The following is a 22,883-nucleotide window of genomic DNA, read 5'->3' on the forward strand; positions in this document are numbered from 1 at the left end:
TGGGCATCGACCTGTGTGCAACAAGTCATTGCCCAATTCCAATGCAGTAATGTGACCATCAATGTACCCCGCATGATTTGTCCTCCAAGTACGATCATAAGATGCCCCATATAACTGATTCACAAACGGCCCATAATTGTACTGCATCTGATTCGGACAGTGAAACCGCAAACACTAACAGGTGCCCTTCTTTCACTCCCATGCCGGTGATGCAGGATATGCACTCACACCATGGCTGATGACACCCATACGAAGGTCGAGGAACAGGCATGAGGAGGCCTACAACAGGGCACACATACGCACATGTGGCATGATAGAGCATACCTTTGGATTACTCAAGGCCAGGTTCTGCTGATTGAGCCAATCTGGAGGCTCATTGATCTACAGCCCAGTCAAGACGGCGAAAATAGTGGTGGCATGTGCCATGTTGCACAATCTGTGCATACACAGGAACATTCCACTGCCCCTGGACACAGAGGATGAAGATGATGATGCTGACGATGATGGTGAGGATGAAGATGGGGATGGGATGGGTGCACTCCCCGGCAGGGGTGCCCAGGATGGACAACATGCAGGGGCAGCACTCATACAGAGTTTTTTCTGAGAGACTTCACATGCACATCATGTCCCGCATGTTATTGCACAACATTGAATCGTCTGAATGCACATGAAATAAAGGATGTCCAGTCGTCACTTGCATTTTCAAAATAGTTTATTCACAACAAAACAGGGGTGTGGGGAATTGGATGGAAAAGTAGTACACCCGTGCCCACCCACCTCCCCAATGTTTCCAGCCCCCAACCAAGCCCCAAGCGACTAACCCCACTAAGGACCACGCCCACACCTCCCAATGTACCCACCCCCCAACCAGGCCCCAACCGAATAAGCCCACTAAGGACCCTCCCACCTCCCCAAAGTACCCACCCCCTAACCAGGCCCCAACTGACTAACCCCACTAAGGACTACCCCCACCACTCCAACATACCCACCCCATACAACAACTCCATTCCAACTGTGCGGACGACAGTCCAATGTTCATCACACTATTTGCCACCATGCTTGTGGGCGTATGAGTTCTTCCCGGAGGGTCCGGTCAGCCGGGAGGACCACCTCTGCGTGCTGCTTGCCACAGAATTTGAGGGGGTGCTGCTTGTAGTTGGCACTGGTGGTGTTGCAGCTGGCACATTGCCCATGAATGCCTGTTGGGTCACTTGCATAGACTCCGCTATGGTCCACATTACATTGTTCCTCTCCCTCACGCGCAGTGACAGGACCATGTTAGTGGGTGCAAATCTGCCTATTGCCCAAGACAGCCTACACACAGAGGTGGCAGTGCTCTCCCTCCTCATCTTGGCTTCCTCGCGCTGCAGCCTGGCCTCCTCACATTGCAGCCTCGATTCCTGTAGTTGTTGCTCTACTAGCTCTGTGAGGCTGGCCTGGTGTTGCTCAATGTGCAGGAGGTGGGCGCTGTGTTCAGTGATCGAGGGTGTGGGTGAGCGCATTGGGCTGTGGAGTCCTGTCAGACTGAATACTAAGTCCTGTAAGGGAATGATGTCTCCCCTGTCATCCTGATCCTGTGGTGAATCAGCACATTGTTCAACCGGTGCACTATTGCCACTACATGCATCCTCCTCTGTGGTTCCTGGACGGGCACTGATGGGTGCGGCAGATGTGGCTTCAGGTGTTGTATCTGCGGCAACATGCTTCCCTGGGGGGGCAGGGATGGGGGTGTCCATAGCCATAGCCATCCACCCCCTTGGGTTATATCGACCCTGCTCATAGCTTACATGGACGGGGTGGTGCATGACGCACTGTTGGGCTTACAATGCCTGAGGTCCTGTGTCTCCATAGGTTTCATAATGAAATTCAAAGTGGACATTCAGATTGTAGTAAGGTGGAAAGCCTGAATTCCCATAATGGAGAGCAGGGCGACTGATGAACTGGCCAACAGGCATATCTTAACCACCCCCTTTGCTGGATGTCTAGGCTAGGTCCCCAAATTAGGGCAGTCATTAACACAGGGAATGCTTGGGCAGCTAAAAGGAGGGTTGCTGGTAGCAACAGGGTTCAGGCAAATGGAGTGGCCAGATGGCCATGCAGACTCTGCTGGTGAACAATGAGGCAGGTGCTGACATCCACAACATTTTCCTCATACTCAGGTCCTGCTCAAATACGGTCCTGTGGGCCATGCCCTCTGATCAGGGTAGGCCTCATAGCTTGGGTTGCTGGGGCCGGGCTGTGTAGCTGAAATAAGTGATGGAGTGGTGGAGTAGCCTGTACCCGAGATGGCAATGCCACTCTTCTGTCAAACTAAAACAGTACCAGAGTCTGATAAGAATAAGTCTGTTGATACCTTATTCCAGGCAGCACCTTGCCACTAAAGACATGCACCATTAACATGTAATTGCAAAGCTCACAGCTGCAACCGTTGGTGTAGAGTTTTATCTTGACTCACTTTTAGCAGGTGTCCCATAATAGCTGGCTAACGCCAACAAACAAGTTCTATTATCTTGCTAGAAACCACTTTATCACTGACATAGAAAAACACACGGCACACCACACCCAACACAAGTTCAACAATGATAACGCTGCACTATTAGGCAGAATGGAAGTGTGCACGACCTTAAAGTAATCAATAGTACATCCAATATATGAAACAATACATGACATTGCAAGGTGCACTCCTGTAGCCACAATGCACAATGTGATCTATGAAACTGGGGAAAGAAACGAGTGAAATATGTGGCATTCATTGGGCAGGATTTAGTCATATAAGAAGTATCTTTTCTCTCCATGTACATTATTTATTTTCTTGTATTTCTTTGCATTTAGACCTTAATGTTTAATACATCCTACACAGGTATGCGTGCATTTTTACTTACTCCTGCACGTTATTATTATTCCGTGTTTGTCTGTCTGCATTTTTTTGGATCACTGCCCTATATCTTGTATACATTCCTTAGAGTCCGCCCTGATGAAGGACCCAGGGTTTTGAAATGCCTTGGCCAAGCCAAATCTAGCTCTGTGAATTATGGAGGGTCAAGAAGAAGAAGTGGTCTGAATTAAAACACTATGGGGGTAATTCATTGAATCAAGCGCAGAAGTGGCGCATGCGGCTGGCGCACAGAGTGCACGTGCGGCAGCTTGCCCCAGCCGCCTGCGCCAAAACCCATTTTGACGCACAGCATATTCATGGATTTTTACATCGATAAGTAACTGTGGCGCAGAGTGGCGCAGCGACCCTGCAGCAGGGCCAGTTACACCCACAATCCCGCCCTGTGCGCCAAAAACATCGCACAAATCCCCTACATGGCGCAAACCAGTATACAGCCCTCCAACCATGAAAACATGATAAAAACGCCACACAACCCTCACGTGCCAGCGAAATCACGTGTAAAACTACCCGCGCACCCCTCAGAATATGCGTACCCCGCTCGCACCAGCGAACTCGCGTGTAAAACTCCCAGCGCACCCCTCGGAATACACGTACCCAACTCAAGCCAGCGAAATCGCGTGTAAAACTCCCTGTGCACCCCTCTGAATACGCGTACCCCACTCGCGCTAGCGAAATCGCATGTAAAACTCCCTGCGCACCGCTCCGAATACGTGTACCCCGCTCGTGTCAGGTAAAATGCATGGAAAAAATGCCCCCTGTGGTGTGGGCTGCCTCTGGGGCATGCCCATGGGCGATGGGCTGCCTGCGGGGCATGGACTGGTGTGATGGGCTGCCTGCGGGTCATGGACCGGGGTGATGGGCTGCCTGCGGGGCATGCGCAGGGTTGATGGGCTACCTGTGGGGCATGGACTGGTGTAATTGGCTGCCTGCAGGGCATGTTAATGCACTAGAGGGTATATCCCTACTCTGTCAAGGATCGGGAAATCACTAAACCACAAAACAAAAAAGTGTCCTGACAGGTTCACTAAACATATATATAAATTTAATTTATAATAAACTTCTCAATACCAGAAATATGGCACAAGCTATCTAGTTTTCTGTGTCCACCTAAGTTTTCATAGGGATACATTTTACAAAAATCACCATTTCTTACTTCTGTTTAAGCATTATACAGAAGTGACTTTTTATTATTTTACGTGTGACACCAGAATAAATCTAGAAGGTGTCATACTCGCACACGAATAAAACAGAAAGTGCGAGTAAACTACGTTTCGGCGGAGTGGGCCATTCCGCCTTCCTCAGGACCAGTAGAAGTCGTGACCCCTGAGGTACAGAAAAAATAAAAAAGGAGAAAAAGACAAGAAACATAGTCTCACTAGTAACCACAGGATCACAATCAAAATACCTCAAAATAATGTGTCCCGTGACTTTTAGGGCATGCAACTACAAGGTCCACAATGCATTGGGCTCATAAGTCTGTGAAAGCAGGGTGATGTGCATGAAACCAATCCTGCTATAAGGGGAGCCTGTGGGACATATTCACCTCTTGTGCAAAAAACAAAGAAGCATTATTTTAAAAGAACTGGATAAAAACCAATGTAAAACCATTAGTAATGTGTCATGAAGCAGACATATGTATAAAACTTTCAGAGAGCATAGCCACTAGACCATGGAGCGAGGTTAATCAAAAACCAAAAGTTACAGTTATAAAGTAGTGCAGTGCAATCCAGTTTTGAAATATAAACACCTTGTATGTATCTGCACTAATGAGAAAAAGTGCACCAAAAAGTGTAAAACACCAAATGTGCGCACTCACGTGTCTGGGGCTCAAGCTCAGATTCGTTCCTTCACATTTACAAATTGACGTTACTGTTTCAAAGGTGAAATCAACATATGGAATTAGTGTAGGCGAACCGGCATTAGCATAGTAATCCAGAGGTTGTAAACAAAATACATATTGGCAACAACCAGTCGCTAACTCTACCTTTAAATGGGAGAAGCTGTGCAGTGGTCGCTTGGCGTCTCTCTATAGATGCAGGGCACTAGGATGTTATTCAGGAAGCCTTGCACAATTCAAAAATGTGCCCGGCATGGACTGGAGCCTCCCGCTCCATTATGTTTGAAATCTACAACAGAATGGCATGGTCAAAAGTTGCCGCTTGTCCACATAAAATAAAGGGCAATGCGGAGGCTAAAACAAGGCTGCCTAGATTTGTTACCTTTGTGCTGAAACCGTGATGTGCAGGTTGTGCCTCTCTCTCTCAGAGCTAGAAACGAGTGTATCAGAGAGTCTTGCAGGCATGACCATAGTACACCTAACTAGCATGAGAGCCTCGGCAGGGACCTCGCCTTGCAACAGCGCCACAGGAGCTGTGTGGTAAGAAGTGGAATAGCAACCAAATGCTTCTAAAAACGAAAGAGGCACAAATACACAGTGATATTCATTAGACTGCAATCCCTCGTTTTCATGCACCAACAATTGAATCACATGGGCTGAAAGGAAAAACAAAATTGAGTCAGCTGTGTGCAGAAGCACATCATCTAGATGTAAAGGGTGGCAGAAATATCCTGCAGATGCACCTCAGTGTAAATCCCCACAAAAGGATACACATATCTCCACTCATGCCTACTGCAGACGATACCTTAAGGCATGTGTTATTAAAGGCGTTGCTATGCCCATCTAAAAGTAGACTCCTCATTTAAACCTTTAGTTTTATTCATGGAGTCAAGCCTATAAATCCATCTCGCCTCCTTGTACAGTAAGGTTTTTTGTGTGTTCATGCTGTTTTTCACAACATCAATCACCCACCATTTGAGGTCATCTGGAGAGTGTTGCAATTCCAAAAAGTGTGATACCATTGGGGCTGCATGGTTACGACATCTAATTCTCGAACGGTGTTCACCGATCCTTATGGAGATGGCACGAGTGGTCTGGCCTACATACCTCAAGCCACAAGGGCATTCAATGCAATAAATCACATTGCATGATTTGCAATTGGACATGAATCTAATGTCCCATTGTTTTGTACCAATCTGGAATTTTAAGGTTTTACTCGTAAATTTGCACGCCCTGCAGTTCCCGCAGGGAAAGTGTCCCACAATGGGACGTAAAACTCATTGACTGATGTTAGTTCTGTGATCAGATTTTGCATGCACCAATTGATCTCGAAAGTTCTTTGATCTTTTAAAGGCGAACAGAGGCTTTCCTAGATTGGGTAAACAGGTAGAAATCATAGGCCAATATTTCATTAGGGCCTTTTTCACTGCAAAGGATTCAGTGCTGTATGTAGTGACACAGGCAACCCTCTCTTGTGTAGGGGTTTGAATTTTGGGTGTCAATAGGCTCTCTCTTGTTGTGAACCTCGCCCTTTTAAGGGCTTTCTTGACTAGTTTTTTAGGATATCCGCGTTCTCTTAAGTCTCCAGCTAGTTGGTCTGCATGTTTATAATAATCTGAGACTGTAGTACAGTTCCGTCGGAGTCTAAGGAACTGGCTGTATGGCAAATTTTCTTTCAGTGCCCTCGGATGAAAACTGGAGAAATGTAGAGTGGTGTTACGATCTGTAGTTTTTTTTATAGAGAGAGCAAGATAGATAACCCATATTGGCAGTAATTTGTAGGTCCAGAAAATTGATTGTATGGTGGTCATACTCCATGGTGAAAGTAATAGTATCGTGTAGTCCGTTGAGATATGTTAAGAATTGCCCAAGTAGTTCTTTGTTCCCTTCCCAGATGAAAATAATATCATCTATATATCTGTACCATTTGGAAATGTGTGAAATAAAGGGATTGTTGTCACTTAGTACAAATCTGTCTTCAAAGTTAGCCATAAACAATATCGCCAAACTCGGGGCAAATGCTGCACCCATCGCCGTACCTCCAATTTGGAGGTAGAACTGGTCTGCATACTTGAAGAAATTTTTCTGTAAGGCAATGGCCATAAGTTCTACAATGAATGCTGCTGGTACTCTTTGTTGGGTGGCGTTATGGATAAGTTGCTGATGTATAATATCTATTGCTTCTTCCTGTGGTATATTAGTATAAAGTGCCTGGATGTCCATTGTCACTAATAGCTGCTGCTCGTTGTCAAAACGGGTTCCTTCAAAAATGTTAATGGTTGCAGTAGTGTCTTTAAGATATGTTCCAGTCTGCTGACTGATCGGTTGTAAAAATAGATCAACAAATTTGCATAGTGGTTCCAACAGGGAGCCACAACCTGACACAATTGGTCTCCCTGGTGGGCATGGACTGGTGTGATGGGCTGCCTGCGGGTCATGGACTGGGGTAATGGGCTGCCTGCGGGTCATGGACTGGTGTGATGGGCTGCCTGCGGGGGCATTCCCAGGGGTGATGGGCTGCCTGCGGGGCATGGACTGGGGTGATGGGCTGCCTGCGGGTCATGCTCATGGTGGTGGGCTGTCTGCGGGGCATGGAGAGGGTGGATGGGCTGCCTGTGGGTCATGGTGGATGGGCTGCCTGTGGGGCATGGGGAGGCTGGATGGGCTGCCTGTGTGTATTCCGGGTGTGCGCGTGGACTTTTACACGCGATTGGCCTGGCACGAGCGGGGTATGTGTATTCCAGGGGTGCGCATGGAATTTCACACGTGATAGGACTGGCGCGAGCGGGGTTAGGTGTATTCCGGGGTGCGCATGGATTTTCACACGCGATAGCCCTGGCGCGAGCAAGGTACGTGTATTCTGGGGGTGCGCATGAAGTTTCACATGTGATAGGCCTGGCGCAAGTGGGGTACGTGTATTCCGGGGGTGCGCGTGGACTTTTATACGTGATTTGACAGTGTAGTCCCTCACGGGTGTGCCTCTCCCCCCCCTGCCCATGCCCTGCAGGCAGCCCACACCACAGGGGACTACCCTACACACCTGGGCATGCCCCGCAGGCAGCCCATGACCCCAGACCATGCCCCGCAGGCAGCCCATCCACCCTGGGCATTACCCACAGGCAGCCCATGACCCCAGATCATGACCAGCAGGCAGCCCAAATGGCACCATGCACTTGGGAGCCCCGACACATGTCCCCCCCACCCCACCCCCAGTGATAGGCACTTGCCAGCAGGCCCCGACTCATGTCCACCCCAACCCCATTGACAGCAACCTGCCAGCAGCAGGCCCCGACACATGTCCCCCACCGCACCCCCATTGACGGAAACCTGCCAGCAGGCCCCGACACATGGCCCACCAAACACCATGCCATAACAAAACAGACCCATGGCCCTAATGCCAACCCAAATCCCCCCGCCCCCAGTACAAGCACACAACCATACAATGCACCCACTCCCAAATTACCCATGCCATGAAAGTCTGAAAAGAAACAGCATGGCCATCAATAAATGTACAACAGACCCACACAGTGGCAACACATGACTGAGGCAATGCTCATAGAGACATGCACAAAACCAATTAGAGTACACAAAACCAATAATGGAGATATATGAAATGTATTAAAAAACATAAAAAAGCTATATACAAAAAGTGGAGCAAAGTCAGTGAACTCCAAATAAAAATATAAACCAAATGAAACCTAAGCCCAAATAACAATATACAAAGTCGGCGGGCTAGTCCGAAGGCTCACTTTTTGATGTTCCAGGCCAGGGCATCATCGAACTCCATGTCGATGTTCCGGAGGCAGGCCTCTTCCCTGGCTTCGAGGTCTCGCAGGGATGCAGCCATGGAATCCCTCAACTCCCTGCAAGTTTCCTCAAGGCCCTTCGCCTGCCTCAAAGCCCGGTGCATGGAGTTCTCCGCTCTGACCATCCTGAGCCGTGCCCTCTCTGCTCGCCGCCTCTCCGTATCTATTTGCCGGCCCAACCGCTGCCACACAAAAGACACACCCAGTCCGGGGTCCTCCTGCCCCTCGGCCGATGCCTGCCCCCAGGGTGTTGATGGCCTGACCCATGATGCCTCCCACGCTGAGCCTGCTGCTGCCTCTGACGCAACTGCTTCTGCCACCACGATGGCCTCCGGGCTGATGGAATCCCCCGGCGCCGTCGTGCACGTGCCCTGCCCGATGTGCCGGCACATCCTCCATCTGCTGGGGTCCAGTTGGTGGGGTGGCCACCCCTTCTGGACCTCCGACTCCCGACTGTGGCAGGGATGGGATCTCCAGCAGGCTGGCTGCGTTGGTTGGGGCAGGTCCACAGGGGGCCCTAGTGGCATCTGGGCCGGAAGACGGCACGGAGAACGACTGGTGAATAGTGTGCACAGAGGAGGAGAGGGCCGCAAGACTGACCAACACATGGAGGAAACCCCCAACCATGATCCCTCCCAACTGGGCCACGTTGCCACACAGCTCTTCGTGATGATGTGCGTGGTCCCCCAGGAACCATGCACGTCATCACGAATGTCACGTGTGCGCAACGCGACACCTATCAGGACAGACTCAATCCTGTCACGGGTCTCCACATCCGCAGGTAGAGGAGTGCCAGATGACGTGGACCTCCCCCCCTACCTGCGGATGGGACTGGGACGGGGCATCTCTGCTGGTGCATGGTGATGCACTCACAGTGTCAGGGACAGTGACATGCACAGGCCCCTCCGCAGCGACCTGTGCTGCCTCCTGCCCCTGACCCTGGACTGCACCACTTGCACCAGTGGTACCACCCTCACCAGGCCCCATGTGCAGCTCAGTGGCAGCCTCCTTCTCCTCCGTACACACCACCAACCTGGATGGCTCCGCACCGTCTTCTGCCGTCGCAAGCCCTTGTGGAGGCTCACCTGCCTCTTCCACTGCAGCCGTAGTGGCAGATGCGGCACCAGTACTCTCGCTACTGGATGATGGATTTTCCTGGGAGTGTGACTGGGCCGTGCATCGCCGGCCGGTGGATGCATCCCTGTCGCTTTCCTCCACAGTGCCGCCTCCGCCCTCTTCTTCACTCGCTGCTGTGTAAAGGGAGACATTGCACACAAACATCAGGGTACTGTACGATAGTCCCCTAGAGAGAAAGCAATTGCATATGAGTTGCACTGTCAAACGTCACTTCCATCATGTCCCTCCACAACACATGGGTCAGTGCAGGCAACACACATGCAGGAACAGGCATGGCACATGCAACAAACATTTGCATCCATGTCCAAGGCACCGTAGAAACATCCAATGGTGGGCTGAAACTCACATGCATCATGGGACATGCGGATCACATGCACACACATCACCGGAGGGTGATGCATCTGGCCCCGTATAACCACAGACACAGTGCATACAAGGATGACTAGGCTGTATCAGTGAATCAACACATCATCACGGACATGTGTCATGCATCCATGGCACACACACTACTCGGACACACAGAAATGTACACCATGCATGTCCATGACAGCAGCACACATCTCTCACACCCCAAACATGTCCAAGTACAGACACAGGCATGCATACATGTGTGCATTCCGCATGATGCATTGTAACACATACTCCATCCATGTGGGCCATGCTTGACTGGACGCACATGCAGCACCATCATTTCCCTGCACACACACATCCATACATGAACCATGTGACACATGCAGCCAAGTAGCTAACTACCACCACACTGCAACATGCACTGTTTTAAACGTGAATGCATGGGCACTTACCGCTCGACTCCAGACGGGCCTGCATCCTGAGGATCTTGTGGTGAAGCACTGGGTGAATGCGCTCCAGGACCCTCATCTGCTGGGTGGTAAGATGGACCCATCGCCCCACTGCATCCGCTGCGTCCAAGAGGCACTGGGCCTTCTTGAGGGTCCTGGACTTGTAGTCCTCCCAGCGCTTCTGGACGTGTTTGATATCGCGGGGTGCCGCCCCCTCCGCGTTGATGGCACGCACTATGTCCTTCCAGATTCTCTTTCATCCTTCCTTTTTGGCGCGCGATGGTGTGAAGAGGGCATCATAATGCCCCAGAACTTGCTCCACCAGGATACCAACTTCCTTTTCACTGAAGCTGGTAGCCCTCTGCCTCTCTGCTGGGGGGTTGCCACAGGTGCCGGATGGTGTTGCGTCAGACATGGCAACCCCCGAGGCAGGTGTGGGTGGGCAACTGGGTCCTGGGGCTGGGCTGTGGAGCGATGGAACTGCAGTCGGGAGCCTTCTGTTCCAGCAGGGGTGGTCACAGCAACTGGACCCCTGCAGATGGCTGATGTGCAGGCACCAAATTGCAGGGCACTGTTGGCAGTAGGCAGGCAAGCAGGCAGCAGCAGATGGCTTGTAGGAGGCTGCTCGGGGCTCTGGGGGGGCAGTAATTTGGCCTTCTGAGCAGGAGCGTGGTCTTCCATGTGTTGTCGCATGGCTAGCTTGATACGGAGTGATTTGGCACATGAAAAACAGCACGTTTGCGTGAATTCCGAGGAAAAGCCCATAGCACGTAAGCACATAGGTGACATAACGTGCACGCAGGCGTTTCACTCGGCACGGGTTAAAGGCCCCGCGTGGGTTTCGATCGCTCTGTATGTGCTTTTTATGGAGAGCGTTGCATGTGTTTTCCAGACGTTGGGGTTCACACGCGATTAATTCACAGCAGCTACAGTGCGTACTTCTTTTGGCGGGGGTGTTGCCTACGTGTTCTTCTTCTACACGCAAGGCAGACAGTGAGTCGCGCATGCTATTTTTCCCACTGCGGGTGTCCCTGTTTGTCACCTACCCCTTTTTATTTCGGTCATACTAGCCCACGTGTTGATCACGTATGCATTTTTTGGGTTCCTGGGTGCCACAGCATACTGCGTGTGTTTTTTTACACACACATGGGCTACAGGGGTCGTGTATCTCTTTTTCTTGTTTTTTTGGGATGCCTGAGCGTTGCGTGACCCGTCAATTTTCCTAAGGGTCCACAGGCAGCCTCGCAGGAGCATAGCGGTGCTGTTTGCATCACGTACATTGCCTCCTCACCCTCACCTAAGTTGCCCAGGACAATTGTTGTGTGCACCTCCCATTGGTACTAGTGCATCTGTGCCATGGTTGGGAGGCCACAAAAGGTGAGGGGTGCATCAGTTGAGTGGCCTCCACGTGCCCTTTCCCCTCCCATGCGCAGCGCCTGTGCATGTGGTTGGGGATGTGGGGGCACCACCATGTCCACCGGCATGCCCCGCTGGGTTGCAACGTTGTGCAGGACACATAGTGCCACTATGATCCTGCACACTACTGGGGGCACATATAGCAGCTGCCCGCCAGAATGGTCAAGGGAGAGCGAAAACGTGACTTGAGCACTCTGAATGTGCGCTCCACTATGCCCTGAGTTGCAATATGGGCTGTTTTGTATCTTACCTGGGGTGGTGTGGTGGGGTTCGGTATTTTCGTCATCATGTAGGTGCTCAGAGGGTAGGCAATGTCCCCTGGGGAGGTGATAATGGTTGTCATTAGTTTGGTTTGTGTATTTGTCTGTGTGTGTGACATGCATGCACGTGCACAGGCATTTGTACTAACCTATGAGCCATGTGTCGCCATGCTTCACAGATTCCAGGTCCTGGCTCAGGGCGGACATTCTGTATATGAAACTGTCGTGGGTGGACTGAGGATAGTTAGCATAGACAGAGGTGATGATCCCCTGTGCATCGCATACAACCTGCACGTTGATGGTATGGCAGTGCTTGCGGTTGCGGTGGATATTCTCCGTGGCCCTAGGTGGACATAGGGCCACATGGGTGCAATCTAGGGCACCGAGTACTTTGGGGAAGTGTGCCACCCTGTAAAAGTCCTGGACCACGGCCTGCCTTTCTGCAGGTGTTCTGGGCATGTATATGAGCCTGCAGACTGAGGGGCGCGCAGTCATGATTGCCAACACCTGGTGTAGGCAGCATGACTGCGTGGCCTGTGAGACACCCCCAACTATGGCAGTTGTCCGCTGAAACGACCCAGTGGCCAAAAAATGCAGGACATTGAGCACCTTCTCCAAGGGGCTCAGTGCTTGGGAGCACAGGGTCGGTGATGTGAGGTCAACCTCCCACTCAGTGACCAGGTCTGGGATGATACGAGGTGGAAACCTATACCTGCCATAGACCTCGCCATCAGGCATCCCAAAAAGGCTGGTCCTTTGCAAAAAAATGCGGGGCCTGGTTATTCTCATCCTCCTGCGGTGTCCCACGATCAGTGCTGTGAGAAAAGGGACATTCATCGTAGCTGTATATACGTGCTTGTTGTTTGCGCGCACTTTTATACTGCGGGGGGACGCTTCCGCCTGCCTTCGCATGGTGGACCTGTTTAGGCCTGTGTGTGTCTTTTGGCATGCGCAGGTTTCTTTTATTCGATTCCATGAATACATGTTGTTCGCGCGCGTGTGGGCGTCCCGTGTATTTCCCAGCAGTACTTCCCCAGTTACGCCTTCTTTTTCACGCGTTGTTTCCCATTCCGCGTGTTCTGCCCCATTTTGGTGTGTGCACTACAGGTTGTGCGCTTTCACTGTGCGCGCTGCGTACAGCGTTTGGGATGTTGCAGTGACGTGTGCGCCCGTGTGCGCCACCTGTGGATTTGGCGCACATCCCGGGGAAAACATGCGCAGGTCCTTCCATGAATCGCACGTGCGCTTGCTTTTTCACACTTGCGCCACAAATTTTGGCGCACATTTTTTCCATGAATCGGCCGCTATGAATAGATAACATTTGAATATGATTTAGTTCTTTATCTTTGAGAAGCATTTAATCTAATCCTTATAATTAAAGCTGTTAGAGTGCAACGTTACAGTACTAGTCATCTCTGCCTAAGAAATTGTACTTTTTCTAAAAGGTACGGCTTACCGTGTAATGTAATTTTCCTGCAATGTAATGTAAATGTCCATAATACAGTCTTCCGAATTCCCTACCAGCCAAAGGTTGCATGACCATGCTGTCAACAGAGGCGGACGCCACGCCCATCAGGAGATTTAAGCTGAACTCGTGACTTATGAAACTTGCAGGCAGTTCACTATAAAGTGCAACATGATCTACATGCTTAAGTCTAGGAAGCAGGTCATACGGTCAGTACATATTTTTTCAGGATAAAAAAGTATTCCCTGGAATTAACAAGAATGCATCTTGTTGCAAAGGGGATAGGAGGGAGAGATTGGGATAGGCACATGCCCTACTCCCTGGAGCTTGCAATCTCGTCCATCCGAAGCAGAACATTTCAGCGCAGGCCTTTCGGTGCATGTCTTTTGTCGGTAGTGTGTTTGGCGCAGTGTTCCATTGGTGCTACTTGTTGGCCGTGGCAAGCATAGTGTACCGAAGGGGGGACCAACCACCTCTCAGCGATGTGTCATAAATATACCCTCATGTAATAAGTGCAGTGTTTTGGGTGACAGTACATTCAAGGGATTCACAGCCCGCTCAGCAAGTGAAGTTGTGCTGCCACCTCCACTTGCTGAATGGGCCGTGCATTGCATACAAAACACTGCATTTACCGGTGTTTTGGGCGAGAGTATATTCAAGGGAATCATGACCCGCTCAGCAAGTGAAGTTGTGCTGCCACCTTCACTTGCTGAATGGGCCGTGCAGTCCTTGAATATACTGTCATCCAAAACACTGCATTTACTAGTGTTTTGGGGGACGGGATATTCAAGGGATTCATGGCCCGTTCAGCAAATGAAGGTGACAGCACAACCTTCAATTGCTGAATGGGCCGTGGATTCCGAGAATGTACTGTCATGTCGTCCAAAACACTGCATTTACTAGCCTTTTGAATGAATCCGAGGGATTTACTGCCGCTCAGCAATTGAAGCTGTGCTGCCACCTTCACTTGCTGAACTGGCCCTGCATTACTTCAATATACTGTCATCCAAAACACTACATTTACTAGTGTTTTGAGTGATATTATATTAAAGGAATTCACAGCTCGCTCAGCAAGTGAAGTTGTGTTGTTCCTCCCTTATCCGCCTCCAGCATTATTTGAAAAAAGACAAGATTTCTACTGCAATTATTCTCTTTTCACATCGCCAGAAGCAACAACATTGAATCCAAGTGGCCCTCCGTCCTAAAATGGCCGCCGCCCTTTGGTAGCTTGAAAGTAACACCTCAATGCAGCGGATGTAAGCTGATTGGGTGTGCTACTCTACTTCCACCAATCCGGCACGCCAGGAGGCGTCAGCCGGCCTGCACAACGAAGGCAGGACAACAAAGGCTCCTGTCTGAGCCTTTTTGGAGTCGGGCGGACACGCCAATTGGCCTACCTTTTTCGCAGTGCTTACTGGCCTCTGACACCCAGCATGCTGCCAACCTGACCCTGGTAAGCGCTCAGCGTGAGAGATTACCCCCCCTGGAGTCTAAATCTTGTTCTGGTGTGTTTAGCTGTTACACAGCATTTATTTTGAACACTACATGGTGTACCGCTTCCCTCCTATTCTTGCCCGTTGTACGGCCCCTACAAGTGAATGCGCTCTGCTCCAGCTATTCCCCACGTTCTGCACTCCATTAACCACACAGTCAATACCAAAGCTAGCATCTACTAGCTAGCCTTGTCACTACCTTTACTGCCACCTTGCGCAAACCATGGTAGACCCTCTCCCCCACATCTGACCGATGCCACACTGTTTACTTTATCTACACTATCAACTCCTGCAGCACCTCCGTTAGGCACCACTCTATGTGGCACAGACAAAAACAGTTAGTGCCACTTCTGATTGCCTACTATTTTAATTGACTACCACAACTGCAAAGGTGTTTGTTGCCCTATACCTGCAAACGGCACACGACCATTGTTAGCCTCCCCGAAGCACCAAGGGCTACGTTGTGACCTGACGTTGAGCAATACTAACTTGCAACTCTAACATTGCTCCTGACCTGCTATTACATTCATTGTATGTCACTTCGCACTGTATGCCTGCTCTACTACTTGCGGCGCATGCAAATTTGTAGCACTGTGGTCTGCCTACCAATTTGTCCGCAATATATGCTGTACACGTCATGGCTCCCATGCTTACAGAGCTGTGTGCGTAACCTTACATGTCCTAGACAGCTTATTGCATGAAGTTGTCACGTATCTTGCTTCCAACATGTCTCAATATATGCTACCCTTAGCATAATATTACACTCACCTTTTTTTGTGATCACTGTTGTACCTGCCATATGCTGCTTATAACCCTTACAATATTGAACTTATTATTCTGCAGTCACCGTTTATAGTATTGAACTGGTTATTCTGTAGTCACTGTTGTATTGAACCCACTATTTAGGTGTCATTGATGTTCTTCGCATTGTTCTTAAATGCCTAGTGCTGCACATATCCTAGCCCAGCCCTGAACCTACCACTTAGGGGTCCTCTGACCCATCACAGTACTTCCTGCGCGCAAGGACTTATACCCACTAGGCACTTCACACTGCTTCACGTTATATACATCATACTTAGTACTGGACCTACCAAACTGCTCGCTTGAGTTCTTTTAACATCTAAACATTGCCTCTACCAAGCGTTCAATCATCCCTGTTATTCTGCCTATGAACATTAACACTACTAGTAAATATCCTATCTACACCGCCATCTTCCTCAGCATACATGGCCAACCTATACAAGGTAACCATGACCATGCCTACCGTTCTACCTCTACTCAACACCATACCACCTACTAAGTTCCTACCCGCTATACAGCTCGGCAGGACTTTGTCTAATTTTAAACTAGGAACTACAGAAAGTAGCCATTGCCCCCTAACATGAAAACAGTGGATCGAGCTCTATGTTTCCCGGTCCACCCCTAACCAACCGTGTCGATTAAATATCAGAAACGCAAGACTAGGATCATGCTTAAAGAACAGTGGGATGTTTAATGCTCTCCACAAAACTCCACTATGCCCTAAGACTATGCTTGCTAGGGCTATAAGAGACAATCCCGATTTCAACAATATTAGTAACATCCCACCACCACCGGCTCACAACCCATCACTTAAAGCTATACCTATTGTAGATGCACCACATATCAAAGGAGCCCTCATAAATGCTAGATCACTCTCAGCACATGCACTAGACATAGCATACCTTATCGTATGTAACCACTTAGTCTTCCTAGCAATCACAGAAATCTGGCTACATTCTGCAGCTGGCCCAACACTCTCTCTAACGATACAGGAAACCTATACAATCCTCAGAGCAGATAGAGAAACTAGCAGAGGTGGGGGAGTAGCCTTTATTGCAAAAAATCAACGAGGCCTCAGGGAATTTACCACAAAACCTAGGCCTTCTACTTCGCTTATATTGACAGGGGCAAATTCGAATAGGGAGCAAGGTTTTGGGCGGGTCAATATGCTCACTGAGTTTTGTGACTAATGGCAAGCTGAGTTTTTTGCTTTTATTTTAGTTTGTAGGCGCATGATTTTATCCAATAGTGCTTTTTAAATATTAGTGCTCCAGGAGGCATCTTTGGTACATGATTCTGTCGGTGGTGCTGGAGAGTATAACTCTCTGAGGATGGTGAATAACTCTTTAGTGCCAGATTTAGCATTTTGAATTCCATTATTAAAGGTGTCGCTTTTAGTTTTTAGGATGGCTGCTTTGTATTTGCAAGATGCAGTTGTACATTTGTCGTTGTTCAGGTCTGAAGATGTTTTTTTCCAGTTTGTTTCAGAGATTCTTTTGGAGCTGCGTAGTGCTTTCAACTCGTAAGTTAGCCACTTATTTAGGTGAGCTAGTGGCTTGGCTTTTCTCATTCTTAGAGGAGCAATTTTGTCTAAAGCCTGAAGTAGAGTTTGATTATACAACTCCACCAGGTGGAACGGATCCTTTTTTTTTTGAGCTTGGGTTGATCAGTGATAGGCTGGAGAAGAGGTAATAAGTTCTCCACTGTAATATTTCGATTATTTCTGGTGGCTGCAGGAAATGCTTATAAAGCGCTAGGAGTTGGTCGCCAGCTATCTTAGATGGTAAATGAGATAACGTGGTGATCGGACGAGGCACACAGAGGTTTGGAGAGGATTTTAGTGTTGTAGTTTAAGTCCGATAGCCAGTCCACTGTTCTGCCTTTACTGTGTGTCGGGTTGGTGATGCTGTGTGAGAAACCTAACTCTGAAAGTGTAGGCCTAGGTTTCACAATGCAATTTTTAAATCCTTTCACAATGCCATTATGTTTGAACACACCTAGAAAAAGACATCTAAGTCTGAGAGTCCTGTAGGGGGAGAAAGGCCTAGGTTTCACAACTCAATTTTAAATACTTTTACAATACAATTTTAAATACTTTCACAATGCAATTTTGTTTGAACACATCTAGAAAAACACATCTAAGTCTGAGAATCCTGTAGGGGGAAAAGGCCTAGGTTTCACAACGCATTTTATATACTTTTACAATGTAATTTTAAATACTTTCACAATGCAATTTTGTTTGAACACACCTTGAAAAACACATCTCAGTCTGAGAGTCCTGTAGGGGAAAAAAAGGCCTAGCTTTCACAACGCAATTTTAAATACTTTTACAATGCAATTTTAAATAATTTTACAATGCAATTTTGTTTGACCACACCTAGAAAAACACACCTAAGTTTGAGAGTCCTATAGGGGGAAAAAGGCCTAGGTCTCATAATGCAATTTTTAAATACTTTTACAATGCAAGTCTGAGAATCTGCTATGAGGCAGGGTTGTCAGGGTAGAGTGCAGGCTCTAATAACTAACCCGGGCCACATCTACCTTCTTTAGTCGCTGCTGGTTGACGGCTGGTCGCTGGCTTGCCCTGCGGACACCTGCAGACACGAGCTGGAGCCGTCAATGTGGAGCCTCCCCTTTGCCTTAGGACCCTTAGCCGCAGGGCTGCACAGGCAGGCGGCTGCCCTGAGTGGGTTAGGTAAGACTAGACAGAGGACCAATCAGGGTTGGTGGGAGGCGGGAGGGAGGTCAACACGGAGGAAGTCCGGGGTAGGGGAGGACAGCAGGGTTTAGGGACACAAAAAAGCACAGCACAATCAAGCAATAGGCCCGGCGGGACTCAGAAAATGGATCCGCTCACCTGCTCAGCTGGTGGAAGTGCAAGCAGGGAGCGTGCCGGTCTGCTAGACCCACGCAGCACAAAACAAAGAGGACCAATCAGGGTTGGTGGGAGGGCTTGAGAGGCGGGAGGGATGTCAACATGGAGGAAGAGGAAGTCCGGGGTAGGGGAGGTCAGCAGGGCTGAGGGACACACCAAAAAGCACAGCACAATCAAGCAATCGGCCCGGAGGGGCTCAAACAGCGGATCCGCTCACCTGCTCAGCAATGATCCCTCTAATTATTTTTCTCTATGTGCGGAACCGTTGGCCGTTTTGCGCACTTTATTTTACATGTGCACAACTGACTAATGAGGTAAACCAGTTTCTGAGCTACCGTCGCAGAAGAGAGTTTGGAAAGGAATTTCCTATTTCCAGCCACTGTAATTCTTTAAAAATCTTATAATACTTTTTCCAAATACATGGGCTAAAATAAAATGTGTCATATGTGATTATACAGAAAACTCATCACTCAGTCCAAGACTTCAATATCTGCCACAGTACCTTGCAAACGTACTTCTGCGTAGAGAAATATGTCGGCCTCATTACCAGTTTGGCCGTAAGTGGTAAAGTTGATGGTAACTCCATTGCCGCCAACTTTACCACTACGCCAAATTACGATTTTGGGCCTGGACTGGAAGATTTGCCTCCAGGAAAATCCTGGAGGTAAATCCTCCAACTCAATGCCCAAATCGGCAGAATTTCCGCTGCAATAATCCTGCCAAAAAGCCACATTTATTCCAATGTACTCAAATGGACTCAATATGAATGAGGAATTACACCGCCACCACCAGTTCTAATACGGTCGAAATTCCTCTGGACCAAGTGGCGGTGACAGTAATTTGTTTGAGCGGTATTCTGGCGGATTTACACCGGGATACCGCCCCAAGACTTAAGGAGGCCCTGTATGTTTTATGCCACTGGAAAATCACTAATTTGTTTTATAAAACACAAATATCTCTTAGTTGTGTTCCTAGATTTCGCGCACAAACAATATTTATTCTTAAAGAAATGTTTCTTTGTATTCTGATTTTTCAAAAAAAGGGAATTTTATTCTTGATGCGATAATCTCGTGGTCAGCCGACACGTGTTTCGACCCAAGGGGTCTTTAGCAAGGCTGGTGCGTTATTGTTCATTGACCGTTAGGTAGGTTGGCTCTTGGTGGTGGGTTGGGGTAGGTGGGTTGCACTCCTTGAATAGGCTGACTTGTCAGCCTGTCACTGCTGCGAACAACCACCCTGGCGGTTGTGGCCCACAAATATCTCTTGTCATAACTGATGTGGCTGTCAAGAAAATCACACAGAATACATTTGCAGATGGATTAATGGCAATTAAAAGCAATGTGTCAAAAACATGCTAAGGGAGTTCAAGTGCCACTTTAATGAAGTAATTCAAGGGCCAGGAGACCATGCTTCTACTAATTTGTGTACGGATGATAATTGCATACGAATAACTGCACCTTAGAATATGATGATCCAAAATTCCTGTGCCTCTGCTTACTATCCACATTATGTTCTCCTGTGGGTAGCAATAACACCAGCCTTAGAAATAAGAGACATATGCAGCGTGCATTTTTACTCCCTAAAAAGGAATTTTATGGGGAAAGAACATCTTTTAATAAGCAGAAAGTATCCTTACTAGCAAAGCTAATTACTTTTTTACTTACTTCCTGAAAAATCATTTGACTTGAAGTAGGGAGCAAAATCTGATTAGAGCCCTGCTTGTACCCCTGACATAGGGAATGAAATGACAGGGCACATAATAAAGTGTATACTTTTGCCCAACCTTCCGCACCGCAGACTAGATAAAATTAAACTAGAGCCTTAATATGGTTTATTATGGACCCCTGTTGAAGAAAATCACACATATATGCCTTTTAAGTTAATTGCATCAATACATCAGAGATGCACATGATTTAGTGTCTTCTTCTACATCTATGGATCCCTCCTCTGTAATTCTTTGTGATCAGTTAAATAAGATGCAGGGAGATGCTAGAGACTGCACACACAGAATACATGGTTATATTGAAACGCCCTCAGCAGTACAGCATAGAAAGAAAAAGAAGGTTCTGTTGTCTAGATGGCTACTAGAATTTCCTATCTTTTAGCAAACACGCAACATATTTCCTACAGTGTGCTGCCGAAACGTCTGACTTTGTCTTTGAAATGTGCTTCTTTGTTTATCACCCGCAAGGAGTGATACTTCCACCGATACCCTTCCCCGGCCCCTGTGCTTGCCTCCAATACCAGTTGACAGAGCACTGTAAAAAGTGAGGGATTGTAGCAGTTAACACTCACTGGGATATTTGCAGACCCACAATACTTTGCAAGCAAGGGATATTTAAATGCCTCATCATATGATGTGCATTTTAAGAATGGCATGACTCTGCATGTACACAATTCTTTTGCAGTGCACACAAGATTGTTTGCAACATACCCCACCCTTATATAATTGTGTAGGATTACACAAGTGCTCAGTGAAACTGTTTTTGTATAGAAGCGAGTTATATATAATGTGTGAAGGTCTATACCCAAAGGAAATCTGAACACTTGGAAATGATGCAGAATGTTGGAAAAGCATTCTCCTGTCTGAATATCCAGAGCCCTGATACTATGGACGAGTAATCCCAGGCATAGCCAATACACATAATCCCTCGTAGGCTAAGTAATTGCTATTGCAATGTTGCTCTCTACTTAAGGGTGATGTTAGTAATGCTAAAGTAGGAGACGCTGAACATTACATTTGTCTTTTCAAAATATTTAGAGGGCAAATTAATATTTGAGTTTCATAATGCATCAACTTGCAGTGGGCCGCTCCAAAGCACTTGCCTGACATATGTACAAAGAAGAGGGAGTATGGGATTTGGTTACACATCCAAGTAGCCTGCTTACCTACAGTCAGTATCCGATATTTGAGCTGGTAGTTAGATTATATAGTGTGAGTGACACTTTTGGTAAGGCACAATGGGTCTCAATATGAGCTTGGCGGAAGCCGTGCCTGTGTTACAGGCACGGCTACCGCCAAACTCGCTACCGGCACCGCCACCCGTGATTGGGCAATAACCGACCCATTATGAGTTGAATGGGCCGGTAATTGCCCATTCGCGGGTAGTGGTATTGCCAGGCTCCCGATCCCCATTCTGCCTCTTAGGGCAGAATGGGGTTTGGGAGCATGGTTGCACAGGCACCGTTGATAAGGGTGCCGGTGCAATCACGAGTTCTGCTCTCGCGTGCCACACAGCCCACCAGGTAAGACCTCGCAGGCTCTCAGGTGCCCGCGAGCAGAACTCGTAACCAGCACCGTTCATACTGTAACCGCCAAGAAAATAATGAGGCCCAATGACTAACAGAAATTCTGACGCGTAAACGTTATTCATGTTACAACAAACATAAAAGAAGTGGATGTAGGTACACGTCTGCTAACCTTTCACAGAGCCAAGAGAGGAAGAGTCAAGGTTGTCCTGTAGTATCTTAATGTACTCTTACTTAATGTAATGTAATGTAATGTACTCTCGGGCAGAAGTTGGAGTCATAAGATGAAAGTGTGGTAAAGTCAGGTTTAGGAGTCATGGGTAGGCAGGGAACATTTTTGGTTAACGTTATGATACCGTTCCACTATTAGGGAAGATTGGAAGTGGGCACGACCTTAAAGGTGCACTCCAGTAGCCACAATGCACAATGTGATCTATGAAACTGGGGACAGAAACTAGTGAAATATGTGGCATTCATTGGGCAGGATTCAGTTCTATAAGAAGTATCTTTTCTGTCCATGTACTTTATTTATGTCCTTGTATTTCTGTACATTTAGACCCTAATGTTTAATACATCCTACACAGGTATGCGTGCATTTCTTCTTCCTGCACGCTATTATTATTCCGTGTTTGTTTGTCTGCATTTTTTTGGATCACTGCACTATATCTTGTGTATATTCCTTAGAGTCCGCCCTGATCAAGGACCCAGGTTTTTTAAATGCCTTAGCCAAGCCACATCTTGCTCTGTGAATTATGGATGGTCAAGAAGAAGATGTGGTCTTCATTAAAACACTATGAATATGATTTAGTTATTTATCTTTGAGGAACCATTTAATCTAATCCTTATAA

Source organism: Ambystoma mexicanum, chromosome 8 (assembly GCF_040938575.1).
Source record: "Ambystoma mexicanum isolate Mex_15411 chromosome 8, UKY_AmexF1_1, whole genome shotgun sequence".
In the NCBI taxonomy this organism is placed as follows: Eukaryota; Metazoa; Chordata; class Amphibia; order Caudata; family Ambystomatidae; genus Ambystoma; species Ambystoma mexicanum.